The sequence below is a fragment of the Natrix helvetica genome, assembly GCF_964273705.1.
Source record: "Natrix helvetica genome assembly, chromosome: 4".
In the NCBI taxonomy this organism is placed as follows: Eukaryota; Metazoa; Chordata; class Lepidosauria; order Squamata; family Natricidae; genus Natrix; species Natrix helvetica.
Window position 1 is genome coordinate 82,443,863 of NC_138550.1, and position 26,666 is coordinate 82,470,528.

Consider the following 26,666-nt stretch of genomic DNA (forward strand, 5'->3'; position numbering starts at 1 on the left):
GATTAAATGATTGCAGCTGTGTTCATTTATTGGAACGCCTGAGTGTGATTGACCTCTCTGGCTTGGGGGGCTGGCGGGGTGGTGGTGGAGCAGGGAATATTAGGCCCAAATCCTCCATTAATTTAAGGGAGTTGCTCAAGGTTTTGTTAACCCCCCCCCCCAACTCATTCAGAGCTTACCTTTTGTTTCCTTGGAAGTAAACCCTGCTGTAATAGCTGAAGAGAACTCCCCCCTCCAATAAATATAGAGAGATTGACAGCCTAGGTTATTGATTTCTTCACACATACCCCTTCCTCAGTTCTTTGAAAGAATTAGTTACCATTAAACATCCTGAAATTTCTTTCATGTTTACACATGGATCATATTTGTCTCCCTGCCACTCATAGAGTAGAAAAGCTGTGTAGTGCTACAACCTTGCCATTGCTGATAAACATGTGGTAGGAAAGTAAACCGGCTCCAATTCCTGCTGCTTCAATTAATTTGTCCTTGAGTGACTGAAGATGCCATTAAATGGCATTTGAAAGGGATGTGTTTGGAGATGGAGATAAAAACTGTACATCTTAGGAGCAAGGTCTGTCTTGCTAGAGCTTGTGGGAAGTGTGCTGTTGCTTTAAGATTGGCCACACCTGTTAGTTTCTATTGGCAAACTAAGACTCTAGATTTAATCGATCAGTTTGTTTGAGGACTAGTGTGTACTGGCATGCTGTAGTCAAGGTTTGTGGCTTTGGATGTGCTTGTCTGTTTCTGAACTCATTGGGTGCCAACCTTTGTAGTGTAATAAAAGAGCAAACTGTGTTCTTTCAGTATTTGCATCCAAGTAGGGCATCTCCTTTCGAAGAACTGTGCTTAACAAATCTGTGATTTAAAATGTATATTTTACTTCCTAGCCACTGATAAAATATAAATGTAACAAATGGATTTCACTTTGTCAGCTCAATTAATCAGAATGTTGGATTACTTACAGCAAGGACAGAGAACCTGCATCTCAACAACAGGTCGTAGTGTTGCTCATCCCTTGCTATGCTGGTTGAAGTTCTCTTAGTAGTAGTTCAGCAATATTTAAGGAGCCAAACGTTCGTTGGTACAGTGCTCTTAGTTATACTCTGTAATTACCTGAGTTTACTTGCTCCTTCATTCACGAAACTGCTCTTTTTGCATATCTTGGTTTAAGATAAATGTCAAGTTCTTGATATTAAAAATATTTAAAGTTTGATAGTCTGCTGAATAATTGCATTGTTTTAACTTATGTGTATTGTAGCTAAATTGGAAAGGGAAACATAACTAGTGTGTGCATTCTTTAGAGACTTCAGGAAATTTTGAATATTTATTGGCATACACTAAATGGGATAGACCTGTTTTGGCAGCTCTTCTTATGTGTAGCTCCCAAATGGATCTTGTACTAATTTGGAAGATGAATGGCTACTAATGCTTTCTGTTATGCTTTCCCCTATATCCTCTATCCCATATAGAATAAAATACACTACAGTATATACAAAAATGTATCAGTTAAATCTTTCAGAGTAGTAGCTACTCCACTTATATATTTGTTCATAGTGTAACCCTATACATAACTACTCAGAAGCTTGCCTGTTAGTTCACTGGTACTTGTGGATGGGAGTATAGCTTTCATGTTCAATTTGGATTAGAAACAAATTCACTGAGAAACTCTTGAGGAAGATCCATCCACTTGCTGGTCTAATTCTAGTTATGACATAGTTGTTTAAGAGTTCAGTCTGATTTGTAATAATTGATAATATCTTTGGAATTGTAAACTGTGTAACATCCAAAATAAATAAAAAAATCTTAGTTTTAAACTGAAATGGAAAGGGGTTGGAATGATCTCAATAAACATATTTGTATGTGGTTTCTTCTACTTAGGAGTTTCAATCACATGCATACAAATAAGCAAACTTTTTTTAAAAATTGACTTTCTTTTTTCCTGGAACTTCAAAATTACTTCCATTTGGCTGATTTTAATGTATGGGAAGTATATGATTCCCAAATCTATTTTGAAGTTCCCAGCTAATAAAATTTTAATGTCAATTTAAACTGACTTTCAGTGTTTTTCTGTCTAACCTGATTAAAGGTCTAGTTTTTCAAATGTCCATGTGAAATCATGTGCTGGGGAATGTTTTAAAAAACAGTCTGATCAATAACAATTCATTCAGTGACATTTGAAGTTATGTTGCTGAACAAGGAGACTTAAGTCCGGTTCTCAAAATTGCTGCCATTGCAGCATCCCCATGATTATGTGATTGTGCTTTGGGCACTTGGCAATCAACTCATAATTATGACAATTGCTGTGTCCCATGTTCATGTGATCACTATTTGCAGCTGGCTTTTGACAAGCAAAGTCAATATGGTGAAACCAGCAAGAGATTGCCAATGGCAAATCATCTGATGTTGCGCATAATGACCAAATTACAAAAAAGTGCAAATATGAGTATCTTACCTTCTTCTTTTCATATCTTCTTCCCACCAGATACTGAATTAATTAAATTCCACTTTGTTTTATCCTGTTCATTAAATAAAGTATGTATTACATTTATAATTATTATTTTTCTGCTTGATAATTTCATTAGTACACAGCAATTAAGAATAGGTAAGCTACGCCTGGAGTAAATTTCACTGAACCTTGTATGATTACATCTTTTTTGTTCATTGAAACCAGAAAATAAAGGGGTGGGGAGGGGGAAATAATCTATTTTTTTCCTAGTGGATCTCTTTTTCCATGGGTCCTGATAAAGAAGAATTTTGTGGGACAGTTCCTAAGCTCAAGTCAACTCTTACGTCAACACATTTAGGTGCTTTCCAGGAACATGAAGAGAGATGCAAAATATCTGTTGACTTAGAAAGATGGGAAGAAGAAGCCTAAAACTGAAACCCTGGATTGTAGACCTATATATAACGCTGATTGCTGGCCACTGCAGTAGACATAATCTGTTGTACAGTATATAGCAGTGATGGCGAACCTATGGCATACGAGGCGCTGCCCTGTCAGCTGGACAGCGTGCATGCGTGCGCTAGCCAGTGAGTTCACCCTTTTTTAAAGCCATTTTTCGCCCTCCCCGGGCTCCAGAGGCTTTATAGGAGCCTGGGGAGGGTGAAAACAGCCTCCCCCGTCCCCAAGGATGCCCTCCGGAGGCGTCAGGGAAGCCTCCGAACAGTCCCTGAAGCCTTTGGAACGCTTAAAACGACCCTCCGAGCAAACCAGAAGTTTGCTCGGAGGGTCGTTTTGAGTGCTCCGAAGGCGTCAGGGACCGTCCGGAGGCTTCCCTGATGCCTCCGGAGGGCGTCCGGGGTGGTGGTGGAGGCAGTTTTCGCCCTCCCCTGGCTCCTATAAAGCCTCTGGAGCTTGGGGAGGGCGAAAAAAGCATGTAAAAATGGGAGGGGGAGCGCCTGTAGTGCGCGCATGAGCACTGGGGGTCGCACATTGCATTATGGGTGCGGCACGCCTGCACACGACCCCCCTGCGCTCCCCCCACTTATGGCACGCGAGCCAAAAAAGATTCGCCATCACTGGTATATAGCATTTCCCCCCAATACTGCAATAAAGTAACTAAACTTGCTGAGTCATGTTGTGAGTCTTCCACCAATAACAAAGTCCTGAATAATAATTTCAGAGTCAGGAGCCCTTTAGACATTGCCAAGCTAGGTACAAAGCCTGCCAGATTCCTATTTAAGGATTTTTACAATAGGCTGCTCCCAAGCAATTGAACTCACTGACATGCTGTACTTTGTCCAAATGATGACTTCTTAACCTTCTTATCAAAGGCTTCTGCCTGCTATCCGGGCTTTGGAGGAAAAAATTAGAAAGCATTGCAGTTTGGCTTTTCCTGCCGACGGTCTATTATTACAGAAGTAAACAAAGTTTGTGCCTACCCTAAAGCTGTGCAACTATGCAGTCTTTTATGTGGAGGAAGTTTTGATGACAAATTCCTTTATTTACAATAATAAAATCAAATCTCTTAGATAGAAAAATAATGTTAAGCCAAATGGGGGAAGAAGAGGGAAGGCAGAACTCTGTTACAGATAAAAAATATCTGAACTAGTTACTTCTTACCTCTTGAATTTTGGAGCTTTGGGTTTGGGCTTTTGGGTTTATTGCACGGTTTGTTGCAGAGATCATACTGGGAGAGAGACTAGACTGGTTTGGTGAAAAACGGTCAAAACCAGAAGACATTTGGAAATTATGGCGTAGTCATTTGGAAATGGAACTCCAGAGGCATCCACACTAATTCATCAAAAGGATGAAATCTGGGTTGTATGTCATAATGTAAAGTCCAACCCTTTCATACTTGTGTACAGTATTGTGATGCAAGTAGGGCAGTGTTTGCATCAGAACATTTAATCACTTGCCTCTCCCCTGCCCCTGGACATCCATGTGGGAGCCACCATGAATAGGATGAGATATTCACAATAGACTCAATTAACTGCCAGAGCTTGCTAGATATAGCCATGCATAATATATTGCTGAGTATATTAAGCTATATGAACATGTATATACAACCCCCAGAGGTTTTTACTTATATTGTTTAAATTCTGCCATTGTAGCTTGCATATGTCACAGCATTGAACTAATTTGCAAAGTTAGAATAATTTTATAATATAGCAACAATGTGAATCCGTTTAATCAACAAACTATGGCCTTGTGAATTCATACAAGTATGATTTATTCAGTAATCCAGGACTTAGCTCAAAGTGGGAATTAAGTCACTGACTAATACTGAATTAGTTGATGTCTTTTGTACTACAGGTAGTCCTCAAATTATGGCACAATTGGGACTGGGGTTTCCATCACTAAGCAATGAGGGCGAAAAATGTGATGTGATGTGACTGTGTTGCTTAGTGAGGACAATCATGGCAGTCTCAGTTATCATTGTAACTCCAGATGTGTGAGTCGTTAAGCGGAAAGCCGAAGGGATATCAGGTAAGGAACATGGGGTAGCCACAGGGAGGAGGCCTGGCTTTGTGCAAGTTGGCGGAGGGTGCCAACAGCATGAGCTCAGGGAGGCTGAAGAAAGAGGGTGTAGTATGTGCGCGTGTGTGTGTGTGCATGTGCTTGTGTTTATGTGTCCAACAATGGTGAGATGGGCTGCAATATTTTCAGGCAATTTTCAGACATTTCAGACAAATGGTATAAAATCTCCTGCTTGTGGACATTAGGAAATGAGCCATTTTTCTAGCTTGGCTACATTCATTCTTTTTTTAGGAGAAACATTGTGTTCTCCTTGTAGACATTTTGTTCCATCATAAACCTCTGGCACAACCCTTTTTATGAAAGCTCTTTCTTCTAACCCTGTCATAACTTCCTTTTGGATACCTGCTTCTTCTACCTAACCTGGGTCCATTTGTGACATAAGTAAATAAAAGCTTAACTTTATGCAAGGGAATCCTGGAACATTGGGTGTTTATGTATATTATTGCAGACTGCCTTTGTACTTAAGGATTATACAAATTCTTTAAACCATCGAAGATAAATAGAACCTCTATACTTGTGACAGTAGATTTCTTCTAAATGCCATAGATTGGACAAATGCCAGAACAGAGTTGTTGCTCTTTTTATATGTAATCCAGAACTATTTCAAGGATGTATCCTCTACCTGAATTAGGAAGAGTTTTTATATCTGGGCTTTTTGACATACAGGAAGTGCTATTATTATTAATTTGCCCATGTTAGTATCACTTGGGATTGGTATTTCTTTGGAAGTTTCAAGTTATTTGGCCTTGTGATAGATGAGTATTTACACCAATAGTAGTAGATGTCTAATTTGAAAGAGAACATTGGATGCATAACTGATTTCTTTAGTAATATAAACTATACTGTATGTCAAAGTCAAGGCCCTTTTATATCAGGGTTTTCAGGGAAGAACTGAAGATTAGGAGGACTCATTTTTAGCAAAAAGTTTAACAGATGCAATGCTAAAAGTTTTAATTTCATTTTGATTGCTAGTTTATCAATCTAATCCATTCAATTCAATTAGCATTTATGAAACTTTCCAGCATTCCAAAAAATAATAATACCTAATGTTATTTTTTTCATTCACAAAATTTGATCAGGTTAGAGACTTTTCTACTCATCTATTGAAATTTGTTCTGGTGTTTGAGGAATTAGTTGGGGGCTGGAAGCAGAGGAAGAAATGACTAAAACAATGACAACAGCAGCAGACTCCATTCACCTGAGACTTCCACAAATGGAAAGACTTTCCAATTATGTAAGAACACCGTCAGATAACTGTGTTGCAGGCATACTAAAGAGCTGAGATTACTTAAACGTTGTGTTACCCAACATTTTAATTCAACTGTGTTCTTGCTCAATGCCATGGGAACAGAGGGGAAGAATTTGCAGGGGAGATTTAAGTAATACCTGCACATTTTCTTTGCAAATTTATATTCCCTTCAGAAGGGCCCACCTGTGATTTTGCAGCTTGGTTAAAGTTGAGAGCAATTACAGTAAAAGATTTAGTGAGTTGTTAGCACATTTTTCCATTATTTCTTCTTGGAGTTGCCATAACCTCATTAGCATATTCATTTGGGATTTTAAAAAAAATATTATGTTATGTCTAAGATGTCTACATGAAAATGCTCTATAAAGATACTATAAATAAAATAAAGTGTTCTCGCAACAGTTGCTTGTATGTTATCTTACTGTAGATACAAGAGAACAATGTTGATTTGGCTTATTCACAATGGTTGAATTATACTACTTAATGGCTTACTTTTTAATGAAATAATTAGATTTCTACAATAATATTTCAGCAGGATATTAACACCTTGATCTCTATAGAGCCATGTGGGTTCACAGAGTAGCTTACAAGACTACTAATTATTTTGTAGTTGAACTGCATCAGAAATTGTACCAGAATACTGATGATTTTTGCTGATATAGTCATACTCCAGGCAGTTGCAAGGGAAAGGCCTTATCAGAAGTCCCTCCCTCTCTAGTGAACATAGTCCATACTAAACCATTGTCACTTCTTTGGGCATATCACTGGTAGAGGTTTTTACCATGCTAGGGTACAGCTAATAAGGGCAAATTGACCTCTCCTGATGCCATTGCTGCTTTCTCTTTCTTCTCTTGCTACTGGAGAAAAGGATTTTCTATTAAATGGGGGCTGCAGTTTGCAAAATGATAATGTCCCAGGCCTATATATCTGGGAGTTGTTACTGCTGACTGGTGAACATCCACAAAGATTTCTTTGTCTCAACCATTTCTTCTCCTTACACAGCACATTTACCTCTTTGGAATCTGCAGCTTTTCTACCACAGTTAAAGCCTCTCTCAATTCAAAACATGGATGGCAAAAGGTGAAGTCCAGTATGATCATCATTAACCCATTAATAGACCTCCTCTAAATCAATGCCTGAAGTCTCTCTTGAATATAATCTAAATGATGCAGCCATGTATATAGCCAGTGGTGGGCTGCAATTTTTTTTAACAACCGGTTCTCTGCCCTAATGACTGGCTGGCTGGGCATGGCCAGGGTGTGTGACAGCATTCAGTCTCCTGCGGCACTCTGCCAGTCAAAACAGGGTGTGGGGGTTAATTATAAAATGCGGGTTTTGCTTTGTGACATTCAGATCCAGCGAGCAAGAGGTGTGAACTGCACAGAAAATACACTTTTGTTTGGTTATAAAGACATATCCCCAAAGTCAGATGTACACTAAATGTAGACTGACTTTTAGCTACACATCTTCCCAGCAAACAGCAAATTTTGAAGCTCTAGGTAACCAGAGTTTACATGTTGGAGGTTCCTACAGGAGTGGTAGGAAACACTATTTTAAAGAACATTTGAGGGAGGGGTGCAGAGAATAGGCCTTCTCTGCCTGAGGCTGTAGAGACCTGGCACCAATCAAAACATTGTTTGTGAAGCAACTGATCAACACTGACAGGGTAATCCACTAGTATATGAAGATAAGAGCAAACTCCACTCCCTTCTAGTACTGATGATGTTACCTGCTTTGGTAATGAAACATCTTCAAGAACGCCTTATACGAGATGGCTCCCAGTGGATTTCATTCTAAACCTTGATTTGGTTTCTATAAATGAAGGAATGTAGAATTATAATGGCTGAGTATTTGATCCTTCATACATCAAAAAATACAAAGCTACGGGATAAATGAATAAAAAACAGATTTGAAAAAAGAAAAGGCTCAGAAGAGAATGTGACTAGATGGGCGTGGTTATGTAGTCATGTGACGGTGTGTGTGTGTGTCAAAAGACAAAAACTCACTTTAACAATGTACTACTGGAGCAGGGGGTTGGACTAGATGATCTCCAGGTACCTTCCAGCCCTGGATTGCTGTGCTTTTTCAAGGTATCCTCTAAAGGTGCATCTAGTGTCAGGTTTGTGGTCCTTCCTCTCTTTCTTTGAATTTGAATTTGAATTTATTAGATTTGTTAGCCGCTCCCTCTCCACGAAGGGACTCGGGGCGGCGTACAATAAATAAAAACACATATTATACAATTAAAACATTTAACGGAGGAGGTATCAAAATCGCATAGTACAATACATAGGAATAGTCATAATAGAATTAAAAATTAAAATACCCCAATATAAAATTACAAATTTAAAAGATTGCCAGGAGGATAAAGATGGAACTATAATTGAGCCAGGCCGGCTAGTTGAAAAAGGTGGGTCTTGAGTTTTGAACGGAAGGAGCGGAGATCGGTAGTAATCCTAATGTCGGGGGGGAGGTCATTCCAGAGGGCTGGGCCCATCACAGAGAAGGGTATATGCTCCTTTCTGTCTTTCTGTCTTTCTTTCCAGCACCTCCACCCCCCCCCCCCCTGTTTTTGCCCTAACAGGCCTCAGGGAAGCCTCCTGGGAACAAAAATGGACATCCCATCCCCCAAATGCTAAAAAAATATATTAAAAGTTCCTACCATCGTGCAGCACAGCTGATCGTCCGAACATTTTTTTTCCTTTGTTAAGCTTTTTTTTTTTTTTTTACCAGGGGGCAAACTGGCCTGAACCGGTAGCATTTTACCCCTGCTTCTCACTCCCACCCCATCTCATTCCCTGAATAACCTGCCTTCCAGTTCTCTTCTTCTGCATGCAGGGCAACAAATGAAGACCATGTGATTTCCAGTTTTTTTTTTTAAAGTTCAGTCAGACCTTCCAACTTGTCGGGGGCGGGGGGGGAAAGATCTTATGAAGTTGGAAGGTCTGATTGAACTGTTTTTAAACTGGTGGTCACATGGTCTTTTGGGCTGCAGGGGGGAGTGGCATCCTCCCAGCTGATCAGCACTACTGGTTCATTCACACTTTCACAGCTTCCCAGGTGATCAGTGTGGCTCCCAGTCAGGCCCCTTCAGCTTCCCCACCCTGAATGGCAACCCCAGGGGGGCATGGTGGGGCCAGCCAGTGTTGGGATTTGCTGGTTCGCCGAACTAAGCAGAATCTTAACATCAGGTTCTCCCAAATCGGCATGAACCGGCTGCAGCCCACCACTGTATATAGCTCATGGCAAAGAGTTGCATAAAATAACGTGTCTTTATAAATAATGGTTTATTTTTGCCTTAGCCATATTTCATTTGTATTTTTGCTGTCTGATTTTCAAAAGGCTTGTGTGTGTCATAGGTTAGAACTCTATATTTCTTTCTCGTGGTTTTTACTTGTCAGCATTATTTCCAGAGGGGATCGCTACTTTAGTCTGTTGCAGTGAAAACTGCCAGCAGTATAGCACTCTGCAAACAAACCTGTTGGCTGTTTTAGTTAAGATCATGGAGCATTTTAAAGACATTTTTTGTTTGCATATTCCAAATGTTTGTAATACATATTCTCCATAGTGAGGGGAGGAGTATCCAGGATGGGTTGACCTTGTCCTCTCTTGATTGAACTGAGTCAGATAAGCTCTTTTAGCCACGCCTTGGTCACCAGGCTCCACCCAGCTATCACCGAAGAACTCTATCCAACTCACTGTGTCATCCACGCTAGACTTTATTTTAGTTTCAAACCTTTATTTATTACTTCAACAGAACAGTTCAACAAACAACATAACAATTTCACAACATACCCATATCAGGGAGGGGCTGGATACTCCTCCCCCACTATGAGAAGAGGCGTATCGGGTAAGTACCAACGCCCTTTCTCCATAGTGAGGGGAGGAGTATCCAGGATGGGACGTACCAAAGCCTACACGTCCCTAGGGAGGGTTACACATTTGAGTATATGCCCAAACTTATGCCTGGTGAGGCGTGTCCCCCGCCCTGTGAACAGCCTGCAAAACCCTATGTCCGAATGAGGCTTCCTCAGAAGCAAAGGAGTCCAACTTGTAATTCCTCACGAATGGTGAGGGGGGAGACCCCGTGGCTGCCCTACAGATCTCAGTGAGGCCTGCATGGCCCAGGCCGCCAAAGTGGCCGTTCTTTGTGTAGAATGGGCTGTGATAGAGCGCTGTGTTTGCAGACCCTGTGCCTGATAGGCAGAAGCAATACAAGTTCTTAACCACCTGCCTATCATGGTGGAAATCACCTTGTTCCCCAGGGATCCTGGCTGGAAGTAAACAAATAGGGCTTCCAACTTCCTGTTCAGCCTGGTTCTTCTGAGGTGAATCCTCAGAGCCCTCCTCACGTCCAAGGTGTGCTGATATTGCCCATTTTCTGCCCGGACCCTTCTCACCCATTAGAGAGGAAGTGGCCACGATAGGCAGGTGGTTAAGAACCAAGGCATGGCTAAAAGAGCTTATTTGACTCAGTCCAATCAAGAGATGACAAGGTCAGCCCATCCTGGATACTCCTCCCCCACTATGAGAAGAGGTGTATCAGGTAAGTACCAATGCCCTATTCCTTTTAAGCCACTGTCCTGGTCCTTCCTGTTACTGCTCTGAAAAGAAAGATTGTGGATTAGACAAGCGATGTGTTTAATGTTCATCCACCATTACTTTGATGCTGCTTCCCACAGCTCTTTTTCCACTAGTAGTAATCTGGGAGCTAGGGTCATTTTACCCATCATTTCTTCACAGCTGATCATCCTTTGCTAGTTTTTAGCCGAAGAGAGCAGACAAGATCAGCTGAAAATATATCAAAAGCGTGTTGTTTCAGGCATGAGGGTCTAACATGACACAATCATGCAGGCTGCTTTAGGCAGCAGATTCTAAGTAGCATGGAAAGGCAACAAATCATTTGTTATTTAATTCGTTCGTATTGGATTTTTATTACTAGGCCTGGGGAGAGTTTTTTTTAAGATTGATGTCTTGGCTTTGGGGGCATTATCTTCCTTGACTGTGAGAAGGTTAGCATTGTTGCTTTGCCTCCATCAGCACAAAATCTGGGCCACCCTTAAAGAGCATACAACACTGGTGTGCCTCTTTCTGATATGTAGGTTTCCTCCTTTGTCTCACAAGATTGATTGCATTCTCCATAATTGTCAGTAGTGTATTGATTGGGAAAGGCACTGGACAGACTGCACAGCTTTTGCTTTAGTAGTTATGGCTGGCTGTACCCTTTCCCTGCATCTGAAGTTCTCCAAAGGCCTATTAAGATGGCCTTTATTTTTCTTGTCATCTTTAACCTAAGCAGTTTTCTACTACAGTTTTGGATCTGTTGCCCTTTGACCTTTCTTTCAGTTACAAGGGAGCAGAGGTGGTATTCAGCAGGTTCTGACCAGTTCTGGAGAACCAGTAGCAGAAATTTTGAATAGTTTGGAGAACTAGTAAAAAAAAACCTCTGACTGGGCCCGCCGCCATCTATTCTCTGCCTCCTGAGTCCCATCTGATTGGGAGGAAAATGGGGATTTTGCAGTAACCTTCCCCTTGAGTGGGGAGGGAATGGAGATTTTACAGTATCCTTTCCCTGCCATGCCCACCAAGCCATGGCCACCAAGCCACTCCCACAGAAATGCTAGTAAAAATTTTTGAATCCCACTATTGGCTTAGAAGCCAACTCTATATGCTGCTTCTAACTCCCTGAGAGTATGCCAGCTGGAAAAAAAAAGTTGAGCAAGGGTAAAAGTAGAATGTGAGCAACTGCTGGATTATACACGCTAGTGGATTAAATTAGGTAGAGCAGTGATGGCTAACCTTTTTGTAAAGGTATGCCAAAATTGTGCACACACCCACAACTTCCGGTTGGCCCGTTGGGCCTGTTTTTCACCCTCTGAAGGCTCTGGAGGCTTTCCTAAAGCCTGGGGAGGGTGAAAACGGTCTCTCCCGGCCCTCCGGAAGGCTGAAAATCAGCTGGTTGGCAAGCACATGCACCCGGAGCTAAAGGCTGGTGTGCCAGCAAATATGGCTTCGCATGCCACCTGTGGCACGTGCCATAGGTTTGCCATCACAGAGGTAGAGAAACCTCACCTGAAAGGTAGGGCTGGTGCAGCTTTAATGATGAAAAGAAGACAAATGGTAGATACACCAGAATTGAATGGAGAAGATATGAGAGAGTGGGAGAACAAGGAATATGTTAAATTTTAATATAACTTTGGGGCTTTGTAGCATTATCACACTGTCTGAACAACTCAATTTATTATGTGTAATTCTCATGAATGACCTATTATATCAGTCCTGCACAGTTAGGGACTTACCCATCTTAAACCCAGCCATTATATATGCAGCAGAGACTAGATAAGCACTGTGGTTTTATTGCTTATAAGGATTTCCAGGAATAGAACATTGTCAGATATTTCACAGATACAGAGTGGTGGATAGTATTTGAAGTTCAGAAGGTACAAGATGTACTGCCTTGCTTTTATTCTAAGGGAATTGTTAGGTGTAATGATTCTGGCTGTCTTCCTTCTCTATTTTACATAGTCTCAAGATTGCATTCTAGCATTAGAAACTGAAGTATACAACTATAAAATCCATGTTTAAACTTTATTAATATTTACCCCTTGTAAATATTTTTAAAGCTGCTTTTTCAACTTGGTGCATTCCAAATATACTGGAGTGCAATTCTCAAATAATCCTCTTCCCAGGAAGTCTGAATCTAACAAATCTATAAAGTACCATGTTGATTAACTCTTTTCCATTCAGTTTCGTATTTATAATGATTAATTAACTAATGGGGTTCTTATGGTTTGTGATATTTTGTAGATAATCACTTTAAATATACATAGAAGAAGATCTCTTTAGATCTTGATAAACAATGATCAACCTTTAGATTTTACCTTTTGGTTTGGGGGAACGCTAGTACTTTTAAAATGTTTTCTAGAATATATTTTACATGGAATTCCATATAATAGAAGAGAATATTTGTAGTTCGGGATTGTACTGTGGAGTCCTTGGCATTCTCTGAGTTTGGTTGTTTTCTTCCAGATGTTTCATTACCAAGCTCAGTAATATTACCAAGTTAGCCTTTGTCAACAGTGGAGCTCACCTACCATCTGGTCCAAATGTCTTGGAGGATCAGTAAGGTCTTTAATGATTTGCTAGCAGGATTGGTGCCATTCAAGTCTCTGATAGGATGCTGTTCCATAGGTTAGGCAGGCATTATCACTGAAGAAGGCATGACTCCAGGGGTTTCTCGGCATGCTGCAGAACCCATCAATTAAAAAGTGTCAGCTGATAGGGACTAGATATCCTCCCCTTAGAGCTGGCCTGTCAAATTGATGCCCTGTGGGTCTAATACAACCTGCCCAGGCCAAACCCACCCAGCTCCGTAAAGGCAAAAAACATTGTGATATGTCATGATACAGCCCACAATGTGATGTTTGACAACCCTGTTTTAGATATTAGAATGACTCTGTACAGAGTCAAATATTTGTTGCATTTGTAAATAAGTTATTTCATATATTATCTCAACTTTGAGATAAGATTTATTCTTCTATAGCTGCCCATCTCAATCAATCACTCTGTGATGCATACAATTAAAAATAATATATATACCAATTGAAGCAACATCTTTTTAAAATGAAAATTTTTAAAATTTAAAAATCTAAAATAAATACACATAGCAGTCAAGATACTTAGCCAGTAACAATAAAGCTATGAAACAGGACCCTTCATACATTCAGAGCCTCAGGATCAGGATCACAGCCAAGTTTTTAGAGCCTTACGAAAGGCTAACAGGGATGGGGCCATTTTACATTTGGCATTCCTCATTACATGCATAAAACAACACTGCTCCGCAAGCTACACTGACTGTCAGTAGGCTTCTGGGTGCAAATCAAGGTCTGGTCATTACCTATAAAGGGCTTCATGGCATAGAGCCAAGCTACTTGTGCAACCAGACCTAATAGAGAGGTCATGCTCTGGGTCCTTCTATTAAACAATGTCATCTTGTTTGTTTGTTTGTTCATTCATCCATTCATTCATTCATTCACCTATTCATTCAGATTTTCAGATGATCATATTCTTTTAAATATATAGGTATTGTAAGGAATTTGCACCTAGGCAAATAATTCTCTCTCCTACTTATAGCTAAAAGACTTATTCTTCAGTAGTAGAAAGGTAAATTATATGGCTCCAGTTTACAGAGTTGACATTATTACCACTTACGAACTTACATTCATAGATTCATTATGAAATATGACTACCATCCATTGAAATGCTCCTGTAGAACTTAAGTGCTGTTTCCGTAAATATATGTCTTATATTTTAAGTCCTCTTTGATACTTTTGTGCATTTATTTTTCTTTCTCTTTTTGGTGTTCAATGAAAGTAATTTAATAATGATGTTAATAATAATTTATTATGCTTTTAAATTATTCCAGAATGAAGGTTATTTTAGTGATTCTAGATACTTATTATTACATGAATATAAAACAAAATAACAGTTATATATCACCTCCAAAGAGTTGCACGCGCCATTTGCTTTTAAGCTGCTTGAAATATGCAATCAATGGAAATTTTTCCTGCACAATTTTCTGTGTTGTTACACATAAGGCCTCTTTACTCCAGTTTTGGTAAATGTGTCTTTAAATGAGAAAATTATAACTACATTGATATTCTTTATAACCTTTGAGTTTGAAAGCTTTCCTCACATTTTTGGTCTTTTCTTTCTGTCCACTAAAGCATAACGACTTTTCTACATCTGCTGTCCTGTTTTCTTTAAAGAGTTTGAGAGATACTGTGAATGGTCCAGTGATTAGGCTCAATTCCAGCATTGTAACCTAGTCTTAAAAATGATAATCCTATGAAAGGTTGTACAGGCTGAAAAGATTATCACGTTTCTCCCAAAATAGCAAAAGGGATCTAATTTTGAAGATTTTTCTGAAATGAGATCACTACATGTCTCTTACGAGTTATGTTTTATGTATTGGGAAATTATAACTCATTGAAAGGGATCAGTATATACAAGATTCCCATAATGTAGTGTATTGCAGTGTTTTTCTCAGGAGTTAAGGGTGGAAATTTTAAAAAGGGGGCAATAATTAAGATTCATTATTTTGTTGATTACTTTTTAAATTGCCCAAACCCAAATTTTCTTTGCCAATAAACATAGGTAATGGTAAAGGTTCCCCTCACACATATGTGCTAGTTGTTCCCAACTCTATGGGGTGGTATTCATCTCTGTTTCAAAGCCGAAGAACCAGTGCTGTCCAAAGACGTCTCCATGGTCATGTGACCGACATGATTAAATGCTGAAGGTGCACGGAGTGCTGTTACTTTCCCACCAAAGGTGGTCCCTGTTTTGTACTACATTTTTACATGCTTTCAAACTGCTAGGTTGGCAGAATCTGGGACAAGTAATGGGACTCTGTTATGCAGCACTAGGGAATCGAACCACCGAACTGCCAACCTTTCTGATCGACAAGCTCAGCATCTTAGCCACTGAACCACTGTGTCCCTTTATACATATACATCTTTAAAAAGTAAAGTGCAAATACAGGTGAAACTCGAAAAATAAGAATATCTTGCAAAAGTTCATTTATTTCAGTAATGCAACTTAAAAGGTGAAACTAATATATGAGATAGACTCATTACATGCAAAGCAAGATAGTTCAAGCCGTGATTTGTCATAATTGTGATGATTATGGCTTACAGCTTATGAAAACCCCAAATCCACAATCTCAGAAAATTAGAATACTGTGAAAATGTGCAATATTCTAGGCTCAAAGTGTCCCACTCTAATCAGCTAATTATGCCATAATACCTGCAAAGGGTTCCTGAGTCTTTAAATGGTCTCTCAGTCTGGTTCAGTAGGAATCACAATCATGGGAAAGACTGCTGACCTGACAGTTGTGCAGAAAACCATCATTGACACCCTCCATAAGGAGGGAAAGCCTCAAAAGGCAATTGCAAAAGAAGTTGGATGTTCCCAAAGTGCTGTATCAAAGCACATTAATAGAAAGTTATGTGGAAGAGAAAAGTGTGAAAGAAAAAGGTGCACAAGTAGCAGGGATGACCGCAGCCTGGAGAGGATTGTCAGGAAAAGGCCATTCAAAAGTGTTGGGGACTTTCACAAGGAGTGGACTGAGGCTGGAGTCAGTGCATCAAGAGCTACCACACACAGACGGATCCTGGACATGGGCTTCAAATGTCAGATTCCTCTTGTCAAGCCACTCCTGAACAACAAACAATGTCAGAAGCGTCTTACCTGGGCTAAAGAAAAACAGACCTGGTCTGTTGCTCAGTGGTCCAAAGTCCTCTTTTCTGATGAGAGCAACTTTTGCATCTCATTTGGAAACCAAGGACCCAGAGTATGGAGGAAGATTGGAGAGGCACACACTGCAGGATGCTTGAAGTCCAGTGTGACGTTTCCACAGTATGTGTTGATTTGGGGAGCCATGTCATCTGCTGGTGTTGGTCCACTGTGCTTCATTAAGTCCAGAGTCAACGCAGCTGTCTACTAGGAGATTTTGGAGCACTTCATGCTTCCTTCTGCAGATGAACTTTATGGGGATGCTGACTTCATTTTCCAGCAGGATTTGGCACCTTCCCACACTGCCAAAAGCACCAAAACCTGGTTCAATGACCATGGGATTACTGTGCTTGATTGGCCAGCAAACTCTCCTGACCTGAACCCCATAGAGAATCTATGGGGCATTGCCAAGAGAAAGATGAGAGACATGAGACCGAACAATGCAGAAGAGCTGAAGGCCGCTATTGAAGCATCCTGGTCTTCCATAAAACCTCAGCAGTGCCACAGGCTGATAGCTTCCATGCCACACTGCATTGAGGCAGTAATTGCTGCAAAAGGGGCCCAAACCAAGTACTGAGTACATATGCATGCTTATACTTTTCAGAGGTCCAATATTGTTCCATGTACAATCCTTGTTTTATTGATTGCATGTAATATTCTAATTTTCTGAGATGGTGAATTTGGGGTTTTCATGAGCTGTACGCCATAATTATCACAATTATGACACATCACGGCTTGAACTATCTTGCTTTGCATGTAATGAGTCTATCTCATATATTAGTTTCACCTTTTAAGTTGCATTACTGAAATAAATGAACTTTTGCACGATATTCTAATTTTTCGAGTTTCATCTGTAGCAATAATGATGCAATAAATTCATCAGTACATGTGATTAAACAAAAAGCCAAACCAGCAGCACAGTGCAAAATGCTTTTAATAAATTAAATAGAAAAGTCAAAACAATTTCTAGGCAGCTCATAGATAAAAATAAATTTCCACAGCTTCCATAGAGGAAGCAGGCTAAAAGGTGCTTTGTCCCATATCGTTTGCCAGAGGCACCTGAAGAAAAGCCCAAGTCCAAGTCATTTAGAACCACAACTTCTAGGAAGCTAAACATAGGAGCACATGCTCTATCTGGTAACCTACTTCCAGAACTTAGGGGAAGATTTCGAATGTCATCAAGACTAGATAATGAGCACAGTTACTAAGGTTTAGCATTATAGGATTGTACTTGGCCTAGCCCAGTTGACAGCCCAGCTGTCTTATTTTGAATTAATGATATTTTTGAATTGTTTTCAGAAACATTCTGTATAATACAGTGCTCTGAGCCAAATGAGAGTTTAGTAGAGTGTGAATAATAATAATAATAATAATAATAATAATAATAATAATAATAATAATAATAATAATAATAATAATAATAATAATAATAATAATAATAATAATAATAATAATAAATATTTATTTCTTAGCTGCACCCTCTCCCGAAGGACTCGGGGCGGCGTACAACAAAACATAGGAAATAAATATATCGACATACATATAACAAAACATATACCAAGACATATACACAACATATACAAGGAGGAGGTGAACTGATAGATAAAAACAAGTAAAAACACAATGTTTAAAAACCCCTAAATAAATTGAATGCAATTAAAATACCCCAAATAAAAAACCCGTCAGGAGCGATATAGTTGGATCAAAGTTGAGCCAGGCCAGCAACTTGAAAAAGGTGGGTCTTGAGCTTTACACGAAAGGAGCGGAGGTCAGAGGTATTCCTAATATCCGGAGGGAGGTCATTCCACAGGGCTGGGCCCGCCACAGAGAAGGCTCTACTCCTAGGCGCCGCCCCTCGACACTGTCTGGTGGACGGCACCTGGAGGAGGCCCTCTCTGTGCGAGCGGATTGGTCGCAGGGATGTATGGGGCAGAATACGATCCCGCAAGTAACTAGGTCCTGAGCCATGGAGCGCTTTAAAGATTGTTATCAAAACCTTGAAACGCACCCGATAGACCACAGGAAGCCAGTGCAGCTCGCGCAGGAACGGTGTCACATGGGAGTACCTAGTACTCCCCATAATTACCCGCGCGGCTGCGTTCTGGACCAACTGTAGCCTCCGGGTGCATTTCAAGGGAAGCCCCATGTAGAGAGCGTTACAGTAGTCCAAGCGAGACGTCACCAGCGCATGAGTGACTGTGCGTAAGGCGTCCCGGTCCAGTAGGGGGCGCAATTGGCGCACCAGGCGAACCTGGTGGAACGCCCCCCTTGCCACGGCTGTCACATGGTCATCCATGGACTGCCGGGCATCCAGGAGGACGCCCAAATTGCGCGCCCGCTCCACGGGGGCAAGTTGAATGCCCCCGATGGCCAATGATGGAATTAATTGGCTGAACCGGGAAGCCGGTACCCACAGCCACTCCGTCTTGGAGGGGTTGAGTTTGAGTCGGTTGTCATCCATCCAGATCCGTACGGCTTCCACACACCGGGACATCACTTCGATGGCCTCGTTGGGGTGGTTCGGGGTGGAAAAGTACAGCTGAGTATCATCAGCGTACAGATGGTATCCCACCCCGAAACCACGGATGATCTCACCCAGCGGCTTCATATATGTGTTGAACAAGAGTGGCGAGAGGACCGACCCCTGTGGCACCCCACAAGTAAGGGGGCGTAGGGTCGACCTCTCCTCCCCTGCCAACACACGCTGCGTCCGGCCAGAAAGGTAGGAGCCGAACCACCGCAAAACGGTGCCCCGGACCCCCAACCCCTCCAGCCGGCGCAGCAGGATACCATGGTCGATGGTATCAAAAGCCGCCGAGAGGTCTAATAGGACCAGGATAGAGGAACAACCTCTATCTCTGGCCCTCCAGAGATCATCCACCAACGCGACCAAGGCCGTCTCCGTGCTGTGACCGGGGCGGAAGCCGGACTGGCGCGGGTCTAGATAATCATTTTCCTCCAGATGCCGTGGAAACTGGTAGGCCACCACACTCTCTACAACCTTCGCCAAAAAGGGAAGGTTGGAGACAGGACGATAATTGGCCAGCTCCAAAGGATCCAGGGAAGGCTTCTTGAGCAAGGGTCTCACCACCGCCTCTTTCAAGGTGGCCGGGAGAGACCCCTCGCTCAGCGAAGCGTTCACTAGGTCCAGGAGCCAGTCTCGTGTAACCTCCCAGGATGCCAGTACAAGCCAGGAGGGGCACGGGTCCAATAAACATGTGGTGGGTCGCAGTCGTCCACGCATTCTGTCCAAATCCTCGATGGCAACCAAGTCAAACTCCTCCCAGGTCGATTCCTCAAGACTCGCCACGGACGTCTCCATTGGACCACTAACAGGGACCCAATCCTTCCAGATTTGAGCGATTTTATCCTGCAGATATTTCCCAAATTCCTCTGCTCTGCCCTGTAGAGGGGCCTCCCGCGGCCTCTGAAACAAGAGGGAGCGGGACACCCGAAACAGGGCGGCAGGGCGGTTCTCTGCGGATGCAATGAGAGTGGCACAATATTGGCGTTTGGCCACTCTCAATGCCACAAGGTACGTCCTTAAATGGGCTCGTGCCTGTGTTCGATCAAGTTCGGAACGAGAGGATCTCCAACGACTCTCTAGACGTCTCTTGCGGCATTTCATCACCCTCAGCTCCTCGGTAAACCAAGGGGCCAGGGTGGATCGTTGCCGCCGGAGAGGCCGCAAAGGCACCACCCGGTTCAAGGCCCCGGTAGTCGCATTATTCCACGCGACCACCAGGTCCTCTACCCGGGGGCGGGTCAAGGTTACAGGAGGTGGCCCAAGCTCCGTCTGAAACCTATCTGGTTCCATCAGGCGCCTGGGGCGGAACCATCTAGTGCTTTCCGGTTCCACCTCCCCGCAGCGGGAGGTAGCACCAGGGAAGTCAAGACGAAGGAGTGAGTGATCTGACCATGACAGGGGAGTGATGGTTAAGTCCCCTCCTCCCAGATCACTCAACCACTGGCCAGAGACAAAAACGAGGTCCAGAGTGTGTCCTCCCTCGTGTGTCGGGCCCTGAATCATTTGAGTCAGGTCCATGGCTGTCATGGAAGCCATGAACTCCAGAACCCCCTCTGATGCTTCTCCCATCGATGGCAGGTTAAAATCCCCCATCACTAAAAGTTTGGGGGTCTCGACCGCCACCGATGCCATCAGCTCGAGGAGTTCAGGCAGGGCCGCTGATGTATAGCGAGGAGCCAGGTATACTATCAGCAGGCCCAACTGTCTCCCAGGGCCCCATTTCACAACAAGGGATTCACATCCGGACGTCTGTGGCACAGTAGACTCCCTCGGCTCTAAGTCCTCCCGAATAATTACTGCCACCCCACCGCCCCTTCCCTGGGCCCGGGGCTGGTGAAATGCTCGGTAGCCTGGTGGGCACATTTCCAAGAGGGGAAGACCTCCCTCGTGGCCCAACCAGGTCTCCGTTATTCCCGTGAGGTCCGGCTCCCCCTCTAAAATTAGATCGTGAATGAGGGGGGCCTTGTTAACAACGGACCTCGCATTGCATAACAACAGCCTCAGGCCCTGGGTCTGTAACTCTTGACCACCTAGACCGCGGGGATTGGTACAAGCGACCGGGTGTAACCAGCAACCACGGTCTCCCAACCGACTATAAGTTCTTAATCTGTCCTCGTATCTGCCCCTCCCTGCGACCGTTGGAATTAAAGAGCCCTGTATAGGAATGATATCCTCCCCCTCCTCCTCCCTTCCGCTCCTTCTGCTCGCGACCACACCTGGAGGCCCGGCTCTCACATCGCTCCTGATCTGACCCCCCCGCCCCCGCCCCCCCACCCTGGAGCCCCCTAAAAAGGATAAAAAACATTTCATTAAAAACCTCCTAAGTTTGCGCTTCCTCTACCTCTCTGGGTTCACAAACCCGTCATCAAGGTGGGCCCCGGAGGGGGCAAAGGGCCATGCCTGCGAGAGGGGGGATTCCCGCAGTTGGAGCAAGTCCGACCTCGAATACGTAATGGTAAAAAGCTATGACAAAGTCAGGGTGCTGTTGATGTTAAAATCAATAAGCCAGGATCTAATGGGAGGAAAGAAATGTCCACGATCACAACTAGGTGGGAAGATCTTATGTTGGCCAGGTGATCGGTTGGAAGATGGATGGTAAATAAATAGATGGAGGCCTGGGTGCGGTCCATTATGGGCGGAAGAGGGCAGATAGTTTGTAGTAGCTAGTTGTTATAAAATAGCAGATGGCGAGGGTGAGAGGGGGAGAGGTAGTAGGAGTAGCCCGGCAGGTGAAATGCCATAAGTCATAAATAGCAGGAAGTCAGCAGGATACCAGATGTTAAACGGGCAGATTATAGTCATCAGGGGCACCTGGGCACAAGCCATGGCAGGTAGTTTGCAAAAGGACAATAGATCTTAGTCTGCCAGGTGGGGGGGGCAATAGATCTTAGTCTGCCAGGTGGGGGGGGGCTCCTGCCTGTCTCCAGGACAAGCCCTGTTCTGCCCCTAATGCAGAAGCCCTGTTCTGCCCCCCCTCCCCTTTCTGCCTGGTTCCAGCACACAGCACAGCTTCCAGCAGCTAGTCCTGGCTTCAACCTGCCTCCCCTCCTGGTCCGGGCGCCGTTCCAGCCGACTTACGGCCCTCTCGGAGGCCTTCCGTCGGCATCCTGCGTCACTGGCCTCTCTCCGTCCTCGCGCTGCCCTCCGGTGGCCACTGCCATAATCGGTCTCCAATTCCAACTGCAATCCCCATGTCAGCCAGTGCTTTCTTAATCTCCCTCTGGCTATTCGCCATCCTGACGGACCAAATTAGGTCTCAAAGAAAACCAGGGTAGTCATTGAGGCTCAATCCCGGCCCAAAAGGTGGAAAAAGGGCCGGCAGCAACCCCTCCTTTGTCAAAGAGCTCCGGAGCATTTTTGGAGCTCAGAAGTCAGCTGCCATTCCCCGGAAACTCCTCCTCCATCTGGCTGTCACAAGGCATCTTTGTTCATATGAGTTCATTGCTCATGTTCACTGTTCACTGCTGTATCAATGTGAGTTGATAAAAGCATTCTGAGCAACCAAAGCCACACATAGTGATAATCATGAATCTCAAAAAGGAGCCTTACTTGTATTAGTTGAAAACAAAAGATGAAATAGACACAGGCCTTGAAGAGGCCTCGGGCAAGGTATTTCGAGGTAACCCATACCTTCTCTTTTCCTCTTTCTTGGTCTCAAGACAATTAAAAAATACAGTTGCTGAAATGCTTTAGTGAAGATCTTTGACAGCTCAAAGAGCCAAGCCACTGGTTTAAGCGTAGTTTTGGTTGATATATTGCAATTGAAGGAATAGTTGGAAATCCTGGTAAAGTTTGAGAAATGAAGTGGGATAAACCTTTGCCTTTAAATTAAAGCAGAGGTAGCTATTCTAATTTCCAGTTTTTTTGTGCCGGGTAGTCTCAGCAAACACAGTAATAGAAATAATATACCGTATGTCGTCCTACAGTTTAATTTTGGTAAGGCCAGCTAATCTAAATGATTAAAACCTGAAGCAATTACCAGTATAGCAATATCACTTATATACTGTACCAATAGCAATGGCACTTATATACAGCTTCATAGTGCTTTACTCTAAGCAGTTTATAGATTCAGCATATTTTCCCCAATAATCTGGGTCCTTATTTTACCAACCTTGGAAGGATGGAAGGCTGAGTCAATCTTGAGCTGATCAGAATTGAACTGCTGGCAGCAGCAGAGTCAGCCTGCAATACTGCACTGTGCCACATGGCTCTTTTTTAATTTATGGAAATGCTGAGCACAGGTGAGTGGACCTAAATAGCAGCAGTGCCAATATATCTACCCACCAATGTTTTAAGACATAATGTAGATATGCATTATGTTTTATATTGTAACCATGTTCTGCTATTAGAGAAATTTGTTAAATGATGTATGGAGGGGAAATAAAACCTGACTTTGGAAATTCATTCCAATGTTTTACAAAGCAGATCCTCTCAGTCATACACGTGTCTGAACTGGGTAGACTGGTTTTTGGATTATGGATTTGAGAAATCCTGGGGTAATATTTTATATTTCTGTCTAGTAACATCTAAGATTGACTGGTGAAGTGCACTATTACATGGGTTTGCTTTTAGAGATTGTTGAAAATCGGTAGTTTGTGGTAAAGATTGTAGAATATAAACAGCAATTTCTTTTTTAGAAAATTAGTTTTTGTATTTGGAGGTCTGGCTATCAATGTTATTTCTTAGTGCTGACACTTAGCGCTTTCACCTTGTGCCAACATTTCTATTTTGCTGGGAAAGAGGTATCTTACTGTATTCTTGTGCTGGTCCTATTGGAGCACATCATATGCAAGAAGGCTGTTTTTGCTAGAAAGCTGTTCCCTCCCAGTCCTCCATGTGTTGCATTCTCATATTTCAGGCATATGGATCAAGCGGGACAGCTCCACCAAGCTTCTTTTTTTAAAAAAATGTAAATCCTAGAACATAGCATGGTTGCCTAACATTAGTACTGCACAAAACCAACCACATTCGTTGTTAGCAGGAAATCATTTCTGCCTCTCTTACTCACTTAGCTACATTTGTATAATGAATATCTTTCCAAAGGATCAGATTTTTCATTTCAATTTTCAATCGAAGACAAGATAACAAACATTTTAAACAACAGTAATAATTTTCTGCTTGCTTACATTAGCTGTTTCCCCATAAACATCATTTGAAGGGATGATCTCAGATAATGCAGTTCATACCCATTGGGGCTAATTATCATGCCTTGTTATTGATGTGATTCTACTCTGTTTAGAGAAGAATTAGCTTTAGTCACAGCTTCTTTCACCTAAAACTCTTATGCAGACATTAAATATTTCACAAGTTCCTATGTAACTTATACAAGTTTCTACATTATGAACTGATGCTTTAAATAGAGGTTAATCAAATGAATTTAATTGCTTGTTAGCTTTGGTGAGGACACAGTACTTAAAAAAAAATACTCACAATATAATTATAGTATATGTTGGCTCCAGTTTAAGAAGCCAAAGTAGAACTATGGCAAATATTAATTTAGTCCAAGCTTCCCAAATGTAATTAGAGCTTCCACATCCTCACTAGTATAAATTATGGCTTGTTCACTGCAGATGCTGGTTTTTGATTTATAAATATAGGACTCAAACCCAGATTTATGCTATGTTGCAGGGGTTTGAAGGCCATAGCTAAGGAAAATGAAGGCTTACATATTTATCTAGGCCCTGGTGAATTGCTTTTTAATACCAAAAGATGAGGCTCATTTTCTGTTAATTACAGAATCTTCAATGGCTGAAAATAAAGTTTTACTATATTTTGTTTAGTGCAGATTAAAAAGAAAAAAAGAAGAATATAGTAAAGAAAATGTATAAAGAAATGACTACCTCCTTTTCACAAGTGCAAATAATTTTAACAACTTGTCACTTTCTCTTAAAGTACAGTAAATGATCCTTTTGTCCCATATCTGTACATCTAATTTAGATTTTTCCATATTGTTCATAGACTGTCATTTTTAAAACTACTTTAGATCTCTCATTCTTACCCAGTAAAACTTATTATTTTCTTTAACATTTGAATATAGTCTATTTATAATGGCAGAGACTTTTAAGATTAAAAGATTTTCCTTCATTCTACTTAATACCGCATTTTTCGGAGTATAAGACGCACCAAAGTCCATCTTTCAAATTATCATCTTATAATGTTTTCTTTTAAGTATTCAAAACAACAGCATTTTCCAATAGGTAGGATTCTTATAATTAATTTCAAAATCTTATTTCAAACATTATTCATTTAGAAAATCAATTTTCTAACTTCCCCTTTTCTGTATATTTATTTTATGTCTTAAACCTATCTTTAAAACTCCTTTCACTAAGAATTCAAGGAATCTAATTCGATGCATATTGTAAAACCTGTCAGTCCAAAGGTTCCTAATAGTTGATACGTTCTTTTCAGAAAGATATTTCATTGAAGGAGGAGGAGCTTCCGGGGCAATGGAGGGACCTTCCTAGAGCTCCGTAATGATGGGGCTCCCTGGCAGGGATAGCGGGCGCTTTTGGCCCCCACCGGTCATTTTGGGGGCCGTGAGGGGGTCAGTGGTAACCCTGGCTGTCTTTGAGAACCAACTGTGACCCGGGGGGAATAGCTGAGACCCGGGAAAATCAGACAGCCAGATGGACAGGAGATGGAGGATTGCGAGAATGCTGAGGCTGAGCCACGGCAGCGGAAAAACCGGAAATGTGACTTGCATGGCTGCCAGGATGGCGAGACAGCTGAGAAACAGAGGAACGGAAGAGCGGAGGAGCGTTTCCATGAGGGAGCGAGTCGGTGAGGAGGAGAACAAACTGTTCGGGGGCGGTGTGTGGGCCCAGCCGGCGATGGCGGCACCGGCGGAGATGGCATTGAAACATTGGGTGCCATATTTCCTTCCATCTCTCTAACCGCAGTGAGCTGCCTATTCAGGAGGCCGAGGGGCCGGAGAGGAGCTGTGGGGATTTAAGAAGCAAGCCAGGGGGGGCCGCCGGAGGCTTTGGGCGACCCCAGAAGATCAACAAGCCATGAAACTGGCCTTGGCACTTCACCTATCCCCCCCCCGCCCCCCCCGCGGATTTCCGATTTAAGCACTTTAAGAATTTTAAGAACTTTAAGAACTGCCTCTTTAAGCACTTTAAGAACTTTAAGAACTTTAAGAACTGCCTCTGGGCCTCGATGGAGGACTATTTCCGATTTAAGCACTTTAAGAACTCTAAGAACTGCCTCTGGGCCTCGATGGAGGACTATTTCCGATTTAAGCACTTTAAGAACTCTAAGAACTGCCTCTGGGCCTCGATGGAGGTCTATTGACTATCATGGTTCGGCGTTGTAGGCTTCCTCTCTCCTTTTATTTATCCATTTACATCTTGGCCTTTTCACATGTATTTACATCCTGGACCTCCCATAGCCATAGTTATCATCATCATAATCTACTCAAGGGCTGATATTTTACAACTGCGAGGGTCCCCCCTGTCACAGGTATGCCCCCCTGCCCTGGAGAGGGCACACCTCGATGAAGGGTTTATTGACCCAGAGAGGTGGAGGAAGCGGGGGATCAGGGGTTTTTTAGTAAAATGTTTTTTAAAATTTTTAAGGGGTTCCAGGGAGGGGGGGAGGGTTACTCAACCTGGGGG

At 42.4% G+C, this 26,666-nt stretch overlaps 1 protein-coding gene across 1 annotated transcript in view; it reads left to right on the forward strand.

The window, feature by feature from the left end:
* ANKH (ANKH inorganic pyrophosphate transport regulator) overlaps positions 1-26,666 on the forward strand; it is a 125,532-nt gene that overhangs the window by 1,499 nt on the left and 97,367 nt on the right. The gene's annotated exons all lie outside the window — the stretch shown is intronic.